At 37.9% G+C, this 19,687-nt stretch overlaps 1 protein-coding gene across 4 annotated transcripts in view; it reads left to right on the top strand.

Annotated features, from left to right (window-relative positions):
* The window catches only part of LOC142347860 (putative E3 ubiquitin-protein ligase DTX2), a 346,790-nt gene that overhangs the window by 294,430 nt on the left and 32,673 nt on the right, over positions 1-19,687 (top strand). The window lies entirely within an intron of this gene.

The following is a 19,687-nucleotide window of genomic DNA, read 5'->3' as shown; positions in this document are numbered from 1 at the left end:
GAATGACAGTTTGCAGTTGTTAACCATGAACCACAAAAGACACAGCAGCAATTCAGATGGTGTAATGACATACCATTTGAGCACCAACACATTTTGGTCTATTCAAACGATAATCCAAAACACATGGAGAGGATTATTAAATCCTATATCCGTCGTGAGAGTAAAGTCCTCTTTGAGGTCAAAGCCAGAATTTTTACGCCAACAAGCGCTTCCCAGACCCTCAATGAGCAGTTCTTGCGATTTAATTCATCAGATATTACAAGACGAGGAGATATCTTCGAGCAGTTCACAAGAAACGCTGATACAGTAATGGACATATCACCTAAGCGTTGCAGCGCAATGGACATAGTATGGGAAATTGAACGATCTTGCCCGAATAGACTATTGGAATCTGCAAGAATGACAGAGTATCAGAGGAGAATTTTGGCAAAAATTGAGAGCCTTGCGAGTACCGACTCCCCATTTAAACAGACTTTGGAAGACTATATTGATATTTTAGCGACTGGGTGGGGATCAATTTACAGAACTGACCACTCTGTTTATTTGGAAGTTCAATGTGGAAAGAACAGCGCACAGTGCACATGCTGGGAATGTTGGGATGCCCCATTAGAGGATAGTTGTGACGTATACGAGGAGAATTCCGATGAGTCATCAAAACAAACAAAAGAAAGCAGATAAAAGAAAAACTTCTATGCAAATCATTTTCTGTAAATGCACTCTGTTAAACAGTTTGTTACGTAATCATTTTCATGATAACTATTCCTGATATTAATAAAGTTTTAAGCAACTTTGAAATTGTATCTAAATTGTTTCCTAAGAACGAAAGAACAAAGAACGCGTTTTTAGCTGTCTGTATGTTTATTGATCCAAACAAATAACAAATTTATTGATCCGATCTGCAAATAATTAACAAATTGGCTCCGCATGGTGGGTTGATAGGACCTGGTGACAGTAATTTGCGTGGCTATTTGAAAATTTCAAAGATCTTGAGAACACATGCTGCTTTTCATGATGCTTACGGCTTTATGAAGGAACAATATGATATAGGACCTGGGTATGTATACATGTTGTCGGAAATTCCAAGCCACTTTCTTCTTGGACACCTTACAGGAATTATCTTTGGATTTTGTTCAAACTGGTTTTTTGGTCCTACTTTGTAGCTCTTCCCTTTTGAATGAATAATTACGATACAGATAAATTCACACTGCGCATCTCTAAGCTTGCTTCTCTTCATTTATCTCAGACAAGCGTCAAACGAGAAATTATTTTGAGAAAACAGTTTTGGAAAAAAGTGGGTCCAAAGTTTGTATTGGTACAAACCGAAATTGATCTCATATCTGAAGTAGAGCTGCTAGTAGAAGCATCTAAGTTACTGGAATATTTTATTTCAATATCGCAACAGTCTGCCCAAATTCCGCCACCAGAGCCACCTCCCAGAGCTACGATTTAGAAATGGGGGATGACTTGCCAAACTGTCAGTTGGATTTTGCAACCAAAATTTTATTTGATCAGAACGAACAAGAAAGGCCACCGTGGAAGCTATGTGGAAGCATAGAAAGATCATTAGTCTTTTACAGTTTACACATTTTTCTTTTACTCGGTGCCATAGCAGTTAGTCTCTGTTTTCTATTCATCACAAAATTTTCAACAGAACGCCCTGAAATTTGGTCGCTGCTACCATTTAGTATTGGTTGTTTAATTCCAACTCCAAAACGAATAAGGTTATAGTGACTGATCCTCATTTGCTGATGATGGTGGTAGGACACAGTGGCTCAGGCAAAACTCGATTGGTTGCCGAACTCATCATTAAACATAAAAAATTGTGCTGCTTTGACAAAATAATATACGTTTATCAACATTGGCAAAAAATATATGACGAACTCCACAATAACTTGCACAGGAATCAGTTTTAATCAAGGACTTGACTGGAGAAAAATTAATTCTATTCCCGATAAAGCTCGCCTACTGATAGTTTTTGACGACGTCTACACTGATGCAAGCCAGCAGGAGGAGTTTTTGCATTTAGTCATTTCTGGTCGACACAAGAACCAGCATGCAATAATACTGAAGCATAACTTATATCAAAAGAACCGAAGCTCAAAAGCCATTGACCTTATTGTTACTCATATGCTTTTGCAGAAGAATCCTAGAGATATCTTACAAATTGATGTACTTGGCCGTCAGCTGGGCAACCGCAAGCTCGTCTTATCGGCCTATAAACTAGCAACCAAGGAACATTTTGGTCATTTGTTAATTGATCTGGATCCTAGGTGCAGTGAGTATTTACGGCTGTGTTCCAAACTGACAGACCCTCACACAATATTTTACTGCTCAGAAATCTCGCAGAACAAACTTTAACTTGATGAATATTTCACATCATCGGACTACTTTCAAACTGCTTATAGACTTCAAACCTGTTCTAAAGCGCTTCGCAATACTTCACCTAAATGATAATTTCATAAAATTTTTACTGGATTGTATTTATAACATTGTTCAGGGAAATGTCTCATTAGCAAACAGTGTACGTAAAGAGAACAAATTACAAAGATTCAAAAACCTTCTTACAGTTCTGTGCAACAAGAAAGTTAAAATCAAACAGAAACGAAAGCTTTTAGCAACAAATCAAGGACTGCAGTTTGTTAAGTTGATCTACGAGCCAATTCAGAGTCATTTTGAAAATGAAACAATGAGCTGCTAAACGCAAGCAACACAATTAAACAAGAGTCCCCATCAGTTAAAGAAGTTTTACTATCAGACAGCAGGGCAAATGAATCTGATATTGCAGCCCAATTGAGCGTTGCAGCTACATTAAACAAAAAGAACTTAAAACAGGAATCAGATCAGGAACCTCGTGAAATGCTAAACAATGAGCATCTTCAGACGAATCTGAACGGAAGCGAGGCAAAACAAATTGTAGAAGAGTTATTGTCAGCTGGCATGTCGAGTGGTAAAGTTGAAAAATCCAAAACAATTATCAAACTATTGCAAAATTCAGACACAATAACTGTTGACAAGCAGACTGGAAGAATACAAAGCAAAAGAGGAGGCCCTCAATCAGATAGCAATCTATTTGAATTGCTGATCAATATCCAGCATCCAACAAAAAAAATTCCATTGGAGATCTTGAATTGATAAAGGAATTAAAGATTGCATAACATCTGATTGCAAACACAAACGCCAAAGCAGTAAGCCCAAAGCTGACAAGAGACTCTAACACCACATGGCTCTCCATGTTTGCATCCAAGTTTCGAAGATCTTATCAGCGCAACTTATCAAACTGCTTCTAATATTAGGCGGAGTAGAGAAAAATCCAGGCCCAACAAAGAAACTCAATTGTGGAAGTTGCAAGAAACAATTACGAAAAAGTACAAAAAACAAGCCCCTTTATTACTGCACGATATGTGGTTGGGTCCATAATCAATGCTCTGGGCTGCTTAATGCAAACGAATACAACAGCTATAACTTTACCTGCACCAAATGCAAGCGCGAAAGAGTTGTATCAACAGCACTTTCAAACAACAAGGACCTACAAAAAGTACATAAATTTTTCACGGAAATCAATCATCCCTCTGCATATGGTAGCATTAACAGATTAATCAAGGAAACTGGACTCAAACGGCAGACTGTCGAGAACTACCTAACACACAACTCAACATATACCAAATTCAAACAAACGCGACACCGTTTTCCACGACTTAAGGTACAATCCTACCGGTTGAACGAAATCTGGTCACTAGATCTTGCTGATATGCAATCTCTAGCCAACGACAATAGGAATACTCGTTATCTATTAGTGGCTGTCGATACATTGAGTCGCTTTCTGCGGGTTCAACCGATGAAAGATAAGTACGCCTCAACAACGAGGCGTGCTTTTGTCACCATGATATCCAAAACAATACCAGAAAAAGTGTGGACTGATGATGGTAAAGAATTTCTAGGTTCATTTAAAAAAACTTTGTGAGCAAAAAGACATAATCATTTACCAAACAAGAAACGAAAAGAAGAGTGCACTTGCAGAACGCAAAATCCGATCAATCAAATCATTAATACATAAATATTTAAACGAAAACCACACCAGCACTTACATTGACAACTTGCAGAGCTTCGTAACTGTATTAAACGCCCGAGTGAACAGGACAACAGGGCTTGCACCAAAGAGCGTCACAAAGCAACATACAAGCTATTTAGTATAACTCAACCTGAACGATAAGATCCAGAAACCACGTTTTGCTGTTGGTGAAACTGTTCGTATTAAAAGAAACATCGAAACATTTCACCGTGGTTACAAAATTCAATTCAGTCATGAGATATTTAGAATAGATAAGATACTCACTCTCAACCCTCCAACCTATCGAGTAGTTTCCCACGAGACAATCGAACAAATCTACGGCAGATTTTACAAATCTGAGCTGACAAAATTTTCAGAAAAATAAAAATGGTTAGTGTAGAACACTCGAATAGTTTCTCGATAAATTTAATCTCCAATTCCTCCACATACACCTGTCCCGGAAACACAATGTCATCTTTCACCAACTTGCTCCCCAGATCAATTGACCTCAACAAAACATTCGGTCAATGGCAAGTGGCGTTGGTAGAAATCTCATGGCCAGCAAAATTCAAAAATATAACGCAAGGAATTATACAGCTTCACCAACTTCAAAATGAAAGTTCAGATTCAGCCGACAGCGACGACGACGACGACGACGAGTCAATAGAACCAACAAGTGCTGACGAATTATACGTCGGAATAGGTCGTCGCCGCCGTCACCATGGAACAACCAACGCAGCCACAAATTTTCAAAAAGCTCGAAACTTGAGAATCAAAATTGAAGCTGGCTATTACCCAACTCTTGACCACTTAATGACAAAGATTTTTTCTAAATCCTTTGGAAGTAAACGAGAGTTTTGGCCAATGAAATGGAGCGTGTCGAGTCATAGTCAAAAGCGAAAACTATTGTCCACAGACAACATGAGCGGTATCCTATTAACAGAAGGTTATCAAACGGCCACAAGCGAAGGAAAGCAAACAGAGGGAGATGAATCAAACAGAGCAAAAGGTCCATCTAGTATTGAACTTCTTTCTACAGACCTTCAAAACATTCTCGGAACCAGTCTCCTGAAACTAGGAGTCAAGCCTAAATATCCAATTGACCTACTCGGTGGGCGACATACGATGTTTGTTTACTGTGATCTCATCCAAGATGAAATTCTGGGAAGCACTCTCAGTTCACTTCTTAGATCCGTACCCCTAACAAAAGTTACCAACAAGAATGAAAACACACCAGTCTTATGTCATCATTCTTTCTCCAACCTGCAGTGGAAACCGGTTGTGAAGTCATCATTTCAATCAATAACCATAACAATTCGCGACGAGACAGGTCAATTAATGCCATTTCTATCAAACGGTCGCAGTTGGCTAACACTACAATTTCAATTTTTACCTCATTAAATCATTCTTCCCACAGCCGACGGTAAAACCAGTCGCTTCGAATCAATATTGAATAATGGACGCACACTATGACGCACAAATTGCGAGAAATCAAGACAACTATGTTACACACGGCGGCCCCGCAAGGCAATTTGGTTCAGGCGCCGCTGGCCTTGGCGCCATCGCGGTGAGAATTGGTCGATGCACATTACCACTTTGGAGAAAGTGTGCGCTTCCTTTTGCTAATACAGTTGGACGGAATTTGGTGAGCGCTGCAATCCCTGACATTTGAGAAATAATATCAGGAAAGAAGTGGCTGAAAACGGCAGCAAAAACTTCTATTAAAAAATTACTTTCTAAAAGCATAGCAGACACGGTTGCAGGAACGCGATCGCCGCACGCGCGGGGGCGGAGAACAGCCGCGTCGGGCGGGCGAATCCATGGCGGGAGTCATTCTAAACAAACACTCTTATCAGCAAACAAACAGCAGATAAAAACATCTTCGGCACAAAAGCGACGAGCGAGTACGACCATTTCTAAAGAAACAAAACCCAAACGCAGTCGAAAAGATATTTTATCAAACATACGGTACTAAAATTGGCCGAGTTTACGAGCCTAGCAAACGATATTGCAAATCCAGTAATCCATACAGCTCTTAATTTTTTTGAAAAACCCAATGTTCTAGTTAACTATGAGAGTGGATTTGATCTAGAAATTTACCCACAAGTGGGTTCAAGAGGGCCCACGTTGGACTTTTTAATCAGTGGAGACCAACGCAATTGCCTGGACCTTAACTACATACAATTGGGGCTTCAAGTAGCAATTTATACAGCAGAAGGGAAAGATCGCGTGAAAATAAATGATGCTAGCAAAGTCGTGTTTGCTAACAACACACTCCATAGTCTGTTTTTTCAAGTTGAAGTATATGCTAATGAAATTCTGATCTCTGACAGCAACAACAGTTATAATCATCGTGCATTTCTCGAGACTGAGCTGACAACAAACAGCGATAGTAAGGAGACATGGGCGGCCTGTCAAGGTTACTGTTACGATCCGGAACCCTCCTCTGATGCCAATAAATCTGAATGGCTTCAGAAACGAATGAAATCTACTTTGGAAGCAGAATATGTCTCCAGTCTTTACGGATCCCTTTATGTAGATTTTTTCAGCTGTGAAAAACTGATGATACCGGAAGTCGATATTGGAATTAAACTTTATCGCGCTTGCAACGAATTGAGCTTGATAAGCTTAGGCGATGACGCTGACCAGTTGTTCACAGCAGTTATAGAAAAATCTTCATTATTGGTTCTCAAAATAACCGTAACTGAGTCTGTTCGGCTTTCCATTGAGAGAGCATTGCTTAAAGCTACAGCGAGATATCCTTACATCGAATCCCTATGCAAGAGTTTTATGCAGTCGGGGCAAAATTCTTTTGTCAAAGAGTCCATATTTGGTACGGAACCCATCAGGCGACTGACATTGTACATGGTGGCAAACGACAAGTTCAGAAGTTCAAATAACTCAAATCCTTTTTTGTACAATAAATACGATTTAAAAGAATTGAAATTATACGCGGTAACGGTTTACCAATAGCAGGCACTCCAATAGACACCGAGAGCAATGTTCGTATGTATCACAACAGTCTCTCAGCACTCGGCTTCAAAAATGGCGGAAACAAAGTTTCTCTAGAAGATTTTGCAAACAAATTTATTGTGACTTTTGATTTGACATCATCACAGGAGGCATCAAAAAACCTTACATTATTCCCGGAACTAACAGGAGCACCTAGTACTCTCAAATTATTGTTCTCTGAGGCTCTTCCAGAAGCAGTTGAGCTCTTTATGATTGGAGAACGCTTCAGTCAAGTGTTCATTGATGCAAAAAGGAACGTTTCCAAGAACCAAACAATATTCAATGGATAATGTCAGCTTAAAAAACATTGAGAAATTTTCGCCTGCTCAAATTTTCATTTGGAGGTGTCTGGTCAGCGGACAATTTCCCAAGAATAGAAAAGGGGCCACGTTTTCAGATAATTAACACTTCACCTGTTAAACTAAAGGGAACTCACTGGATACTGCTTGTTGCAATAAGCTCATTTGTATCTACTATAGACAGGCAACGGAAAAAGAAACTGAAATCATTTGTTAACATATTAATTTGGAATAGCCTCGACATTCCATTGAGTTTCCTTATAGATTTCTATAAAAGATTGGGTTTGCTTTACTCTGATAACTCCGCTAAGTATACCATACATGAGACTGCTTCTTTCCCTCACCCGCAATCTCCCTCCTCCAACCTATGTGGACTCTACTGTATATAGGCAGCATTAAAAATTTTTGAAAAGGTAGGGCATGCCTATTACGGAAACGCAAGCAACCGCCTCAAGGCAACGAAGCAGTTAAAACTAACCCTTGAAACAGCAGTAAAAAATATTGGATTGATTAACAAATTAAATCTAAGATATTTTAATACCAAACTGCAGTCAAACTATACTTTGAAATTTCTGTAATAAAATTTTAACCCACAAAAATTATTCTGAATCTGAGTATTGAACAATCATCCGCGATCGCTTGGGAGACACTGATTCAAAATAACTCTCATCACAATTATCCCCGTCGTCATCAACAACACTTTGAACCGATAAACAATCCTGTGCATTGCACTCCTCGGCTTCATCAAGAATGAAAGGGTTCCTCCAGCCCTCTATCTCACGACAATCATCGTCTTGGTCACTGAGATCGCTCCAATTCACTACTGCCTCCTGTTCATCATATTCTCGCGGAAAAAACCCGGGGCTAAAACAAAACAAAATTAGAAACCTATAATTCAAATAAAACAAAGTAAAATAACCATAACCAAAGGAGGAGCTTGATGGAGAACTTCCGGACACCGAATCCAAATCAAAGGATGACAGTTCCCTAAACTCGGTAAACTGCTCCTCTTCATCAGTCGAGTCGCAGCTGTCGTCATCGTCAACAACATCAGCACAACCATCAGAGCTAGGTCTTGAGCTGCTCGCGCAAAAATTGAGGATTCTGCTGTAGGCTATAATGTCCGTAAGGAAGTGTATCTACGCCATTTGCAAGTATAAATCGTTTGTCATCGAAACACATTAGAGCCGTTTTATTTGTTGTTGTAACTTCGATCTGATGATTGGATGAATGAATCCTTGTCATTGGCGCGCGGCTGTTGATACAACTTTGAAGACATTCCAGGTATTTCTCGTGATGCAGAGAGGACTTTTTGAACACGTTTTGCACTTTGCTTAACACCACTCGTAAATTTGATACTGTACATTTTGGACCGCAAGATTACGCTTTCTTCTAAAACTGCACCGTTTAACTCATCCGTCATTGTTAAAGGAACCTTTTTATTTGTTGGATCAAAGAGAGGATGCGAAGTTGGGTAGTCACTAAGATCCAGTAAGTGCTTGAAATCTTGCATGTCTCTGTAGAGATCCTCAGTTTCTACGCGATAGAGAAGCGAGTCAGTGTCTTTATACGTAACACAAATTCGCTTGCCATATCTAGGTCTCATCTCGTTATAATGAAAATTGTATAGAGCAAGCTTTGAAAGATCCAGGATCGCTGCTCCAACAGGCGTTGGTTTGTCCCATTTTAAATTTGGTACAGATAAATATACCGAGCACAAGTTCTCACTAATAATTTGAAAAGATTTGAAGGTTGGCTTCGACGTTAGTTTCGAGGCTTTGCTTTCTTCAGAAACAAATTGAATATTTTTTTTATTTCGTTTATTCTCCATTGTTTTACCAAAACATGCGTTAGACATCAGTTTGTAAAAATTTTTCTCAAAAGCTGTTGCCGCCTGTTTACGCATAGTCGTATTTTTTTCTATATAAGGGCGCAGCCAGTCTGATTGATTGAATTGAAGAACGCGGTAAAGAGCCAGTACTTGAAGCCCCTGCTCTAAATAGAACATTAGGTTTTCAATATGGCAGACGTAATGCTGCTTGGGAAACAACGTCTCCACTAACGTTGCAACAGATGTCCTGTTCGCAGCAAAATTCTTACTATAGGGTGACAACCATTCCTCAGTTATTACTAGTTTTTCAGGCGCTAATGGGATTCAGAGTGGTCGTCATGAATTGATGCTGGGTAATCCAGGTCTACTTCAACAAAATAGCCCAAACTATTGTTTTTCTTATAGGTGTCGATGAGTTCCTCAATATTTGAAAACTCAGCCCACTGATATCTATCTTTTGGTAACTTTTTCCTCATGATTCCTCCATAAAGAGAAGTAACGTCAAAAAACGCTCCGTACACTGATTTCTCGCTCTTGTTGTAATTATGCAAATCTTTGTTGTTGGCCCGGAAATGTCGAAGCGCCCCAACTCCATTCAATCCCCCTCTTATCGCCTTTTCGCAGAAAAGAAGCATATCAACATCCGATAACAACCCAAGTTCAACTTCGGTGGTTGCCAACATCGCATCCCAGCTAAGATTGGGGGCACTATAGAAGTAAGCTGGATCCAAGCGGAATACCTTAATACAAACAGATCGGAACAATTCAAATATATCAGCAAGTAGGAAAACGTCAGTTTGCAAATACGCATTGTAATAGTCGCCAAAAGAGTTGCATTTGAACAGATGATACATGTCAACTGCTTTTCTGTACATCTCTTCCGTAATATCTATCTTCCCTGTTAAAGTATTTCTCCAGTCGTCACCGAAAGGGGGCAGACCAATTTCATCAAACTTTTCGAAACAATTCAAATAGGAGTAGGGAAAGAGACCTTTACTCCTAATTTTTCTGAAGTCGGAATTGGAATAACTTTGAAAATGGTGTCGGAGAAGCTTCAAATCATCATCTTGAAGTGTCTGCGCTAAAGAATCAAGACCTGAAGCCATAAAGCTGAAACTATCAAGAAATCCAATTTCGTTCCGAACAATTCTTTCAACACCACATTTGTTTATATAACTACGTATCGGAACTTGAACCGAAAATGAAATAAACGTTTCCTCAGTTCTTTAAATTGCCGAAAGAATTTCGTTTTACTTCAACTTGAGGTATTTGACAATGTGATGCGCATCATAACGAGATAGGTTGTAGAAGAAAACAGGGAGGAATTACCCTACGGTAACCTTCAATTTACACGCATTGTGAGCCACCCCAAAAACTGTTTCTGTTAAATGACAATGATGGATAACCTTATCGTCGTCCATTTCAAAACATTTTTGACAAATGCAACAGGGGTTGGCCCAATGTTCAATAAGCTCACGTTTTTTTGAATTCGATAGTTTCAGAAATCGAAAGCGTTGTCGTTCCGATTCCGTCCATTTGTTCCAGCTCCGCAGAGTGTCCATCAAAACTGCAATACAATCTTCGCCTCTAAAACGTTTCCATGGTGACCTCAGAATTTCTGCTGTCAACGAGAACAACACCAAAACTACAGGGATACTGATTTTCGATAACACAACTTGAAGCACGTCCATTATTCAGGCCGTTTTCAATAAGCTCCTCAAAGGATTCGAATGAATCCGTGCGCACATCAAGAGCTAAGTCCGCATACACAACAAAAGAACACTTGAAAGTCTTTTGCCAGTTTTTCAATTTTACTGTTGAGCCATCTTGGGGCATTTCAATAACTTGCGGCTGATGGCGCGCACAAAGAGATTTGTGAAGTTTTATTTTTTCTCGTGCAATGCTCTGCAGACAACGCTCATAAAACTTTCTTATATTGTTCTTCGACCTCGCAGTGGCGGGAGATCGGAGCAAAACTTTCATTACACGATCCAAGTTTTTAATCAGACAGTAATGCCAATTGTTCTCTTCAGATAGGAGAAGCAAATTTTCCGCTTCGCGGAATTTTTGTACTTTGTTAAGTAAAAAGGTATTTCTTTTTTTGTTCGTACGCGAATACATTGATTTTCAAATGATTGTTTTTTTCAGACGTTGGAATGTCAGCTAAAGCTATTGGCATTTTTCGTGGATTGTAAAAAAAACGGCTGAGCTGTTGCCGATAACTTTGAGGCCTGTCCTGATTTTGTTCTACCGGAAAAAGTGCAGCTAACACAAAGTAAAGGAAGCACAGATTGTCTTTCCAGTTTCTAATGTTAAGAATTGACTTGCGTTGATTTTCAAGTTCTGGCGGGGAAGCGATATAAGAACCAGCCCGAAGAGGCGCAAATTTCGAAATTTTTAGTTCAACCAGGTTTAATTTTTCAATTACCCAGCCACTACCAGCCGTGCAGAAAACGTTCATTTTAGACAAAAGTTTATCGACGTGCGAATAATATTCGTCCGTGGTTAGAGTTGTTGAGAGACTTTCCATTGGACTGTGGAAGTAGCAGACAGTGCTATCGTCTGTTAAGGGCTTGACGAAACTTACTTCAATGCAAATTCCAAACTTAATTGTAATCATAGTCTCCAACTTTTTGCTAACAAATTCTTCAATGGCAGTTTCGTTATTCACAAGGAACTCAAAAGGGTCGAAGCTAGAGTCGTTTGTCATTTTTAATCGAAATGTTCCCGCACAGCTTTTCTCTCACGCTCCAATACAAACTCATGGCTCTGCTGTATTTCAGATGGATTAGTTCTACGTGTAGAAGCGACAACTGAATGTTCGGCAGAGCAGTGATTCTGCCAGTCCTCTTCAAGACCGAAGAACGTTTGACAAGAGGTGCATCTTACCGAACGATTATTTTTATGAATATTCTTGAGATGACGTACTAAATTTTTGGCAAGTGTAAAATTTGTTGGGCAATGATCGCATCGAAAAGTTGTATCAGGAAGCTCGGAGTGCTTTTGATATTTATGAGTAAGAAGGTCTTGTCGTTTGGAAAAGTTTTTGTTGCAAAAGTCGCATTTCACCATAATTCCTAAACCAAAATTTATTATAGAGATTTATCCGGATGTCACTAACAAAATATGCCTAAGTTAAGTCTGGCAAGGCTTTAACTAGCAAGACACGCCTTCCAAAGAAATTCTGATTAAAATTAGTTAGAGGATAAGGAACAATTTTCGTTCGATTATCCTGCAATCCTTGTAGCAGTTTGGCCACAAGGAAAGCTCTGGGGTTGTGCTATAAACTGCGCCAGAAAAGATGCGAGGGTCCAGTTTATTGAAAACCGGGAAGCCAAGCATCTTTTGTAAGTTTTAGTCCCGAAGGGGGGTGGAGGATAGTCTGGAAACAGACACCGAAAAATGGAAAATTTTCGAAGCCTGTTTCCTAACTATCCTCCACCCGACTTGTGCCTGGTCCCTTCGACGAGGGGTAGCCAGGTCTGACAAAAGCCAGAGGGAGGTTTCAGTACCCTTGGTGAGGTATAAGAGAACTGCAGGAAACAAAAAGAACAAAACCAAATAATTTGATCGTCAACATTGATCATCAAATTTTTTGATTCTGTCCTTTTTGCAACCAGCAGGTCTCTCACAACACCAAAAAACTGAACACTGAACTCTTAAGTCTCTTTTACAAGTAAAAATTATATAAACTAAACAAGTGCTAAAAGAATGTGAATAATATATTCCGAAAAATTTGATGCATTCCTTTAGCTCTTATTAAGTTTATATTTTTTTAAGACATAAACGGTCCGTCCCGTGATGGGCAGGACGACTAATGATCGCGTACAATTTTAGGTCAATTCCACCCGTTTTACTCTCAAATTACGGAAGAGCACAACTCTTCGAATTCTCTTGGCATAATGTTCCTGCTGCTTGCGAGGCAGTCTAATCATATAAACAGGAGTATTTGCTCCATATTTAACATTTAAAGATACCTTTGCGCATTTGCAAGCACCATCCATATTCAACTAAAGCAGAACAGCTTTAAAGAGAAGAGCGCGACGCAAAGAAAAACGGCGGGATCATACTATACTAAGTTTAAAAAGAAAGGCAAAAATATTAATGATAGGAGCTGTGATAATTGATGATACCAGTAAGAACTCCTTCCAGATTCATTTTAAATACAAAACGTTTGCAATCCGAAATCAGTATGGTGCTGACCATACACTTGATATAATTTATTTACGCAAAAAAAGATCAGCTCAGACGCAAAGGAAGAACTTCGTTCTTCTTTCTTGGTAAAAGAAAGGAAGAGCTTAGCTCTTCGGGAGCACCTGGCATAAAGTTCCTAAAACCCCGATTCCTTCAATAATTTTGTTTTTGTGAAATTCTTTAACATCTCAAACACCTAACGTCTTTTAACAGAGTTTGTCTTTGACACCAAAAACCCTCACCTCGTAGAATTCTATATTTTGCAATCTTTGTTTCACAGTAGAAGGAGAAAGTCAGAGAGAGATTAGTGTTACTATTCAGAGGTTTAAGCAGTTGAGAAATAAAACCTATGAGTATAGCTTGGCCTCGGGTATTGAAATCAGACAACCGCAAATGATAAGAGTTCCTGATTTATTGAAGAAAGTTGAATTAAGATAATTGAAATATTCGCATTTCCGTGTCATCAAAGGAGAATTTGTTCACGCCAAAAGATATTATTAACTAAAGTAATCAAAAATCACGTCACAATGGGGTGCTCAAGGTATGAATACGGAATATTGTGATCCTCCAGCTATTAAAATGCGAAGATATTTTTATTTTATGCAAACAATTCGAATTATCGCAAAAGATAACCACTATAAAAGGAGGCCACCGAGCAACCGATTCATCTCTTCACTCAAAATTAATATCTAAACGAATCAAACTGGTCAGGCATAGAAAGTACAGCGGGATACTTCTTCGAATATCGAACGTCAACGCGATTGCTTAGAGTGTCACGAGATCAATCGGAGGACGGGAGCAATATCGAGATCACACTGTTCAAGTTTGCGAACAGTAAGCGGTATCTAAATCAATCAGTTTCGGTGCCTGAGCACCACTTCACAGAAGTAATGCATTCGTGTACCCTTGATTCGGACATATTGAAAGTTATCAGTGAGGGGAAATTCAATAGTGAGGGGAGAATTGTGGTTAACTTCAACGCTTGCCAGCGAATGCGGGTTGACAGTAAGAACTGCGAAGTGATTCGCGATATAAAGGGTAATAATTTGTTTCATCTATGCTGTAGTCTATTATAGGTGGGGGGGGTAACAAGTTTTAAAACGTGGCTGGCTTGATGTAAGCAATAGGATTGATAGATAAATGTCTAGATAATTTTGTTTATGTTTAGATTCCGACACCACGTACTACCGGTTCGCGGTCAAATACTTTGACCCCCAGGACATCATCTTGAGTGTCTTCTTCTACTTTAAGAAGTTTTGCCTAAATGGAAATATGTGGGAGCTTAGGTATACGGCAATGCATTTGCGAGAATTTACGGCCCTAATGATCTACCACAGACAGTACAATCGAGCGAAACGAGAGAGAATCACTAAACGAATGATTCCTATTGCTGAAATCAAACCAACCAAAAGGGTAAAGAGTGAGAGCGAAAACAACCCACCCGAGGTTGTTGACTTGGCGTCAGAGGATGATTTGCCTCTAATAAATTTCAGAGAATCATCAGATTAGAACCTTAGAAATTTAATCAAGAAATTGAAAACTTGTAACTTTGTGGAAAGTGTATACACTACTACTGTTGTAGTACTATATATTGTTTATTCTCTTATTAATGCAAAACAACTCCATCTAATTTAGAAATCTTTGGTTCAAATTTTGTATGTCGTACTTCAGCATAAGACGGTTGATTTCGGGTTGATTTCATTAGACAAGTCTAGATAAAGTTGGTTTGATTTGACGTGGCCAAAACACAAAATGTGATGAATGAAAATCAGACAATGAAAATTTTATTGTATTCTTTTGTCTACTGTTGAATTGTTTTGGATTCTTTTTTATTTTCACCAAATAAAGATTTGGTAAATTGAGCACACAAGACAAAGAAGCACAACGGACATCAAGCAAGCTGGTCAATTTGCAATATTCCAAACAAAAAGATAAAGCAGTGAATAATGAGCTAACAAACGAACTTTGTATGAACCAACCTTGATGAAGTTTGGTATGTTTGCCAAAAAAATGTGCCGAAAAGATGCTCCTGTATTGCGGTGGTTTAGGCTTAAAAGCTATAAGAAACAACTAAAAGGTATATAAAGCACCAAATGATTGGGTTCGAGACTAATTGGTGAAGGGAGACATTTTCTGTGCGGTAGACCACCCCAAATTTTACTACTCATGTGAAAGTATGGCACGTGCGTCGGGGGGTGCAAATAATATGTTCCCACTAAGCTGGGGGGGGGGGCACAAACTTAAAAGATCCATTTACTTTGCTCTTGTGTTTGTTAATCCAATTGGACTTGAGTGAAAGTGTTCGGTTAGGTTAGCAGTTATTTCTGGTAACATCAGACTAAAAAGTGTGAACAAAAAGCATAAGCAGTTAGATTGGAAGTTATTGTTTTGAAAGATAAAACGTTTATTGAATTCAAGTTTGAAGTTTCCGTTTTGTTCACCCTAAACGTTGTGCAGTCTTAGAAATCTACAATTTAAGCACCACTGTTGTGGGAGACTGGTGCTAATCGACCAAATGAGTTGATATTATTGTTCTCCGCATATAAAATGGCAGTAATGGCCAATCAAAATATGCAAGTAGACACTCTTGACAACATCAGATGCAGTTTTGTTGTTTTCCGTAACATTACATAATCAATAGCCGCCCTGATCTGCTCAGCTGGCTATTACAGCGGCCCTACTATTAATTTTCACAAACCAAATATTTGGAAAGAATTGAGTGCTGTCTTTTTAAGATCCGTTCGACTTTCTTCGACTTTTTCACGTCAACGAGAAGGCAAATTAGTCAATTTTAGTCACGATGAAGTAGTAAAGAAAGAGAAAAAATGGTTAAGTTTGAATCCTTTTTTTTTTCAAACTACCTTTCAACAAGTGCGAGAAATAGTTGTTTGAACAATGTTTCGGTTTTTGAGGGTGATTTTTTTTGACTTTCGTCAATTTGACTTTTAATATCAGCGTTTCTTCTCTTGATTGCGTCTAATGACATTTGCCTTCTAATTGTGCCTATTTGCAATCGCTGTGATTCATGGCACAGCTAAAGTTTTTTATGACTTTGGCACTATTTGTCATAAAATATAGGGGATTATTAATAGCCGCACAGCGATAGCTGGGGCTGTTATTGGCCTTCTCTTGGTTTTTTACAATTCAAAGAATTTGAATTGTATCGGAGCGCTGTCTTTTTACGACTCGAAGAGGAGTATTGGAGAAGTCCTTTTTTTTAATCAATTTTATTGGAGTGAATTTTGAAGCGGGAAATGAAACGCGTGAAAAAATTTGGAGTGATTTGGTTGCTGAACAAAAGTGAAGAGCGGAGCGAAAAGAGAGTGGTTTTTTGTTCATACCGCTGTTTTTGAGAGCGAGAAATTGATGTGTGAAAAAATTTTCTCTGAGCGAGCGAAATTTTTTTGTTCACGTGCGGCTTTTAAAAGCAGTTTTTTTGCAATTTTTCTTGTTTATGAGGTTTGATTATGATATTGTATTAGATTTGGGCTCGTTCTGATAGGAATTGAAGGTTTCAAGTAGTTAATTTGAGTTATATGCAAATTTGGAGGTTTTTGATCAGTTTTGCTGATTTTTCGACGAAATTTAATGTTTTTTGGCTTTTTGTTTTGTTTTACTGCTTTAAGTGCAATTTGCATAGAAGCTAGTTACTCAATGATCATCAGGGATACAAATTGATTACAATTTTGTTGTTATAAAACATGTTTTCTGAAGAAAAATGACAGAAAAATTAGGAATTTTTTAACCACTTTTTTAAATTTTTGGCTTTTTTTCGTTTTTTTTTCAATGGTAGACAATTTATTTAGCTTGTTATGACTTGCCCATTTTTGCGCGAGCATTTCATTGCTCTATTTGCACAAAGTAACTTTGTTTGGCTTTTATTTTAAAATTTAAAAAACACCTTACTTTTTCTCGTTTTTTATTTGTTCAATTTGGTTTTAATTGTCGTTTCTATTCTTCGTCAACCTTTGATAGCATTTGGGGAGTTTTCTATTGGAAGTCAGTTGAGTTGTTGTAGCTCTTTTGGATGTCTCTCATTTTAATTGATATTAGTTTCGAGTTGTTTTGTTAAAGAAAATCGAGTAAATCAGAGCAAATTTGGCCCACTTTTTGTCTTTTTTCTAAGTTTATTGCCCATTTCTTCCAATTTTATGTTTTTTGTTGCTAACTTTTTTCTCAATAGGGAGCATTTTTGTAGGTGTTGATACTATGAATTTGCACTTGAAGGCTTAGCAGGGCAGTTTTCCTTTAAACAAATTATACAAATCTCTAATTCGTTAAAGAGTTTTTCTTAGTCTTTTTTTAGTTTGTTGTTTAACGTTTCTCTGCAAGTACTAGGTGGGCGATTGATCTAGCCAAGTATATAACTAATTGATTTCTATGAGTTATGGATGGGAAGCTGCATGTTATCTTTTTGTAGAGAATTTTGTTTGGATTTTTAGAGAATATTATTTTTTGCTTTTGTTCTTTGTCAAGTTTCCACTTCTCCAGTCTTTTCTTTGTGAATTGGTTACAATGTCTGTCGATTGGTAATATGCTGGTGATGCATCTGATTAGTGAGAACAGTCAGATTTCTACTTCGAGTCGTTTCCGGAATTCTTCCGGCTATGTTTTTTTTTTTAAGATCTGTTCACACATTTTCATGATTTTTGAAGTCAAATTGGAGTAGTGATTTTGGTCACGCCGAAACAGGAAGTGGAGCGAAAAAGCGAGTGGTTTTGCGGCTTGAATTTTTTCGCTCTAATTTTAAAGTAGAGTGAGAAAACGGTGTTTGAACAAAAATTCGGTTTCTCGGTAGTGATTTTTTGTTCACATGCGGCAATTTCAGTCTGATTTTTGCGGTTTTTTCGATTTTTTGGATAGGATTTTTTTCTAAATGGTTTTCCCAGTCCATTCACAGCTCATTCTAGGCCTAGTCTTTTGTTTGAATTAAGTTTTCATTTCGCGCCAGTTTTTTTTGTTCACATGCCGCATTTTGACATTGATTTTTTGTTTTTTTTTTGTGTTTTTTTTATCTGATTTTTTTTAATGGTTTTCTCAATTCACTGATATTCCATTCTAGGTCTAGTTTTTTTTTGTTTAGTCAATGAAAATTCTTTGAATTGTACGTCAGGACTTGTCCTGCTATGTTTTTTTATTTCGTCGTCATGATTTTTGTTACGACCATATGATGTCACAGCCACTTTTTGTTCATTCGATCATGCAATTTCAACTGAATTGCATGTGTTACGTCATTTTTCGCTTTTAGTGGAGCGACTTTTTTTGTTCATGCGCGTGATTAAATTTTTGGTCACACTTGACTTACCTCACTCTCAAAAATGACTTCCTCACTTTGAAATTGACTTTTTTTTAGTTTAATTCAAAGAGATAAGGTCAAATGGGTGTGTGTCACTCTAAATGAAGGTTATTTGAGATCAGCTAATAGAGGCAGCAATAACTTATACAGATTTTTAACCAAAATATAACAGATCAGCCTTCAATGAAAAGACGAATTTTTTTGGTCTGTCTTTTTTACTGTTTTTTTAGACTGCCGGTCTACAAATCTATTGCGGCTATTTTCTGGCAATCTGCCAGCTATGTTTTGATTTTGCACTTTTACTATTCTTGTCTTTTCACTTATTATATGTGATGACCGGCCTCACTGGTTGCTAATCAGACGTAAGTGAACCTAATTAACGGTTCAAATTCTTAGCTATTGGTTTTCATGACTGAGACTCCATTTGTTCTCAAAGTTTTTTGAATTTGACGTTTTTGTTGTCTTTATATTTGCTCTAACGTATTCTTTGACGGAGGTAACATTTTAAAAATATTTAATTAAATTTGCGAGTCTTGCCTTTATTTGCAGTCATGTTTTCCCCTTTTCAGCCGTTAGAACCGCTGAAAGATAATTCACGTCTTCTATCTAAAATTTTTTGGTATGTTTTGTATTGTGTACTGATTCTAAGGTTGCATCTGGTCGTTATTTCATTAAAAGTGTTGTCAATATTAGTGACGCTTAAAAAATTAAATCTTGGAAATTTAGTTTTCTAATTGTTTTCAGATTTTTTGCTCACTTCTGGGCATATAGGGTCTTGGGCTTTTTTAACTATCTGAATTTAATGAAGCTGTAAAACTTAATTGTCAGGTCATTAGTGAATTCTTTTCCTTGGATTGTAATTCAGGACTTGTCCTGTTATGCTCTTTACAACGTTGAACAAAACTTTGTTTCACTTACCTTAGTTCACTGCTTTTTCAACTTCTGTGTGAAATCGTCTTGACTTCCAGGCTGGTTTTCTTTTTTCTTATCGTATCCAATGCGTTATT

The sequence above is a fragment of the Convolutriloba macropyga genome, chromosome 10 (assembly GCF_964194025.1).
Source record: "Convolutriloba macropyga chromosome 10, txConMacr16.3, whole genome shotgun sequence".
NCBI classification, from domain to species: Eukaryota; Metazoa; Xenacoelomorpha; order Acoela; family Convolutidae; genus Convolutriloba; species Convolutriloba macropyga.
The sequence above is the reverse complement of the archived record's forward strand: the minus strand, read 5'-3'. Positions and strand labels throughout refer to the sequence as shown.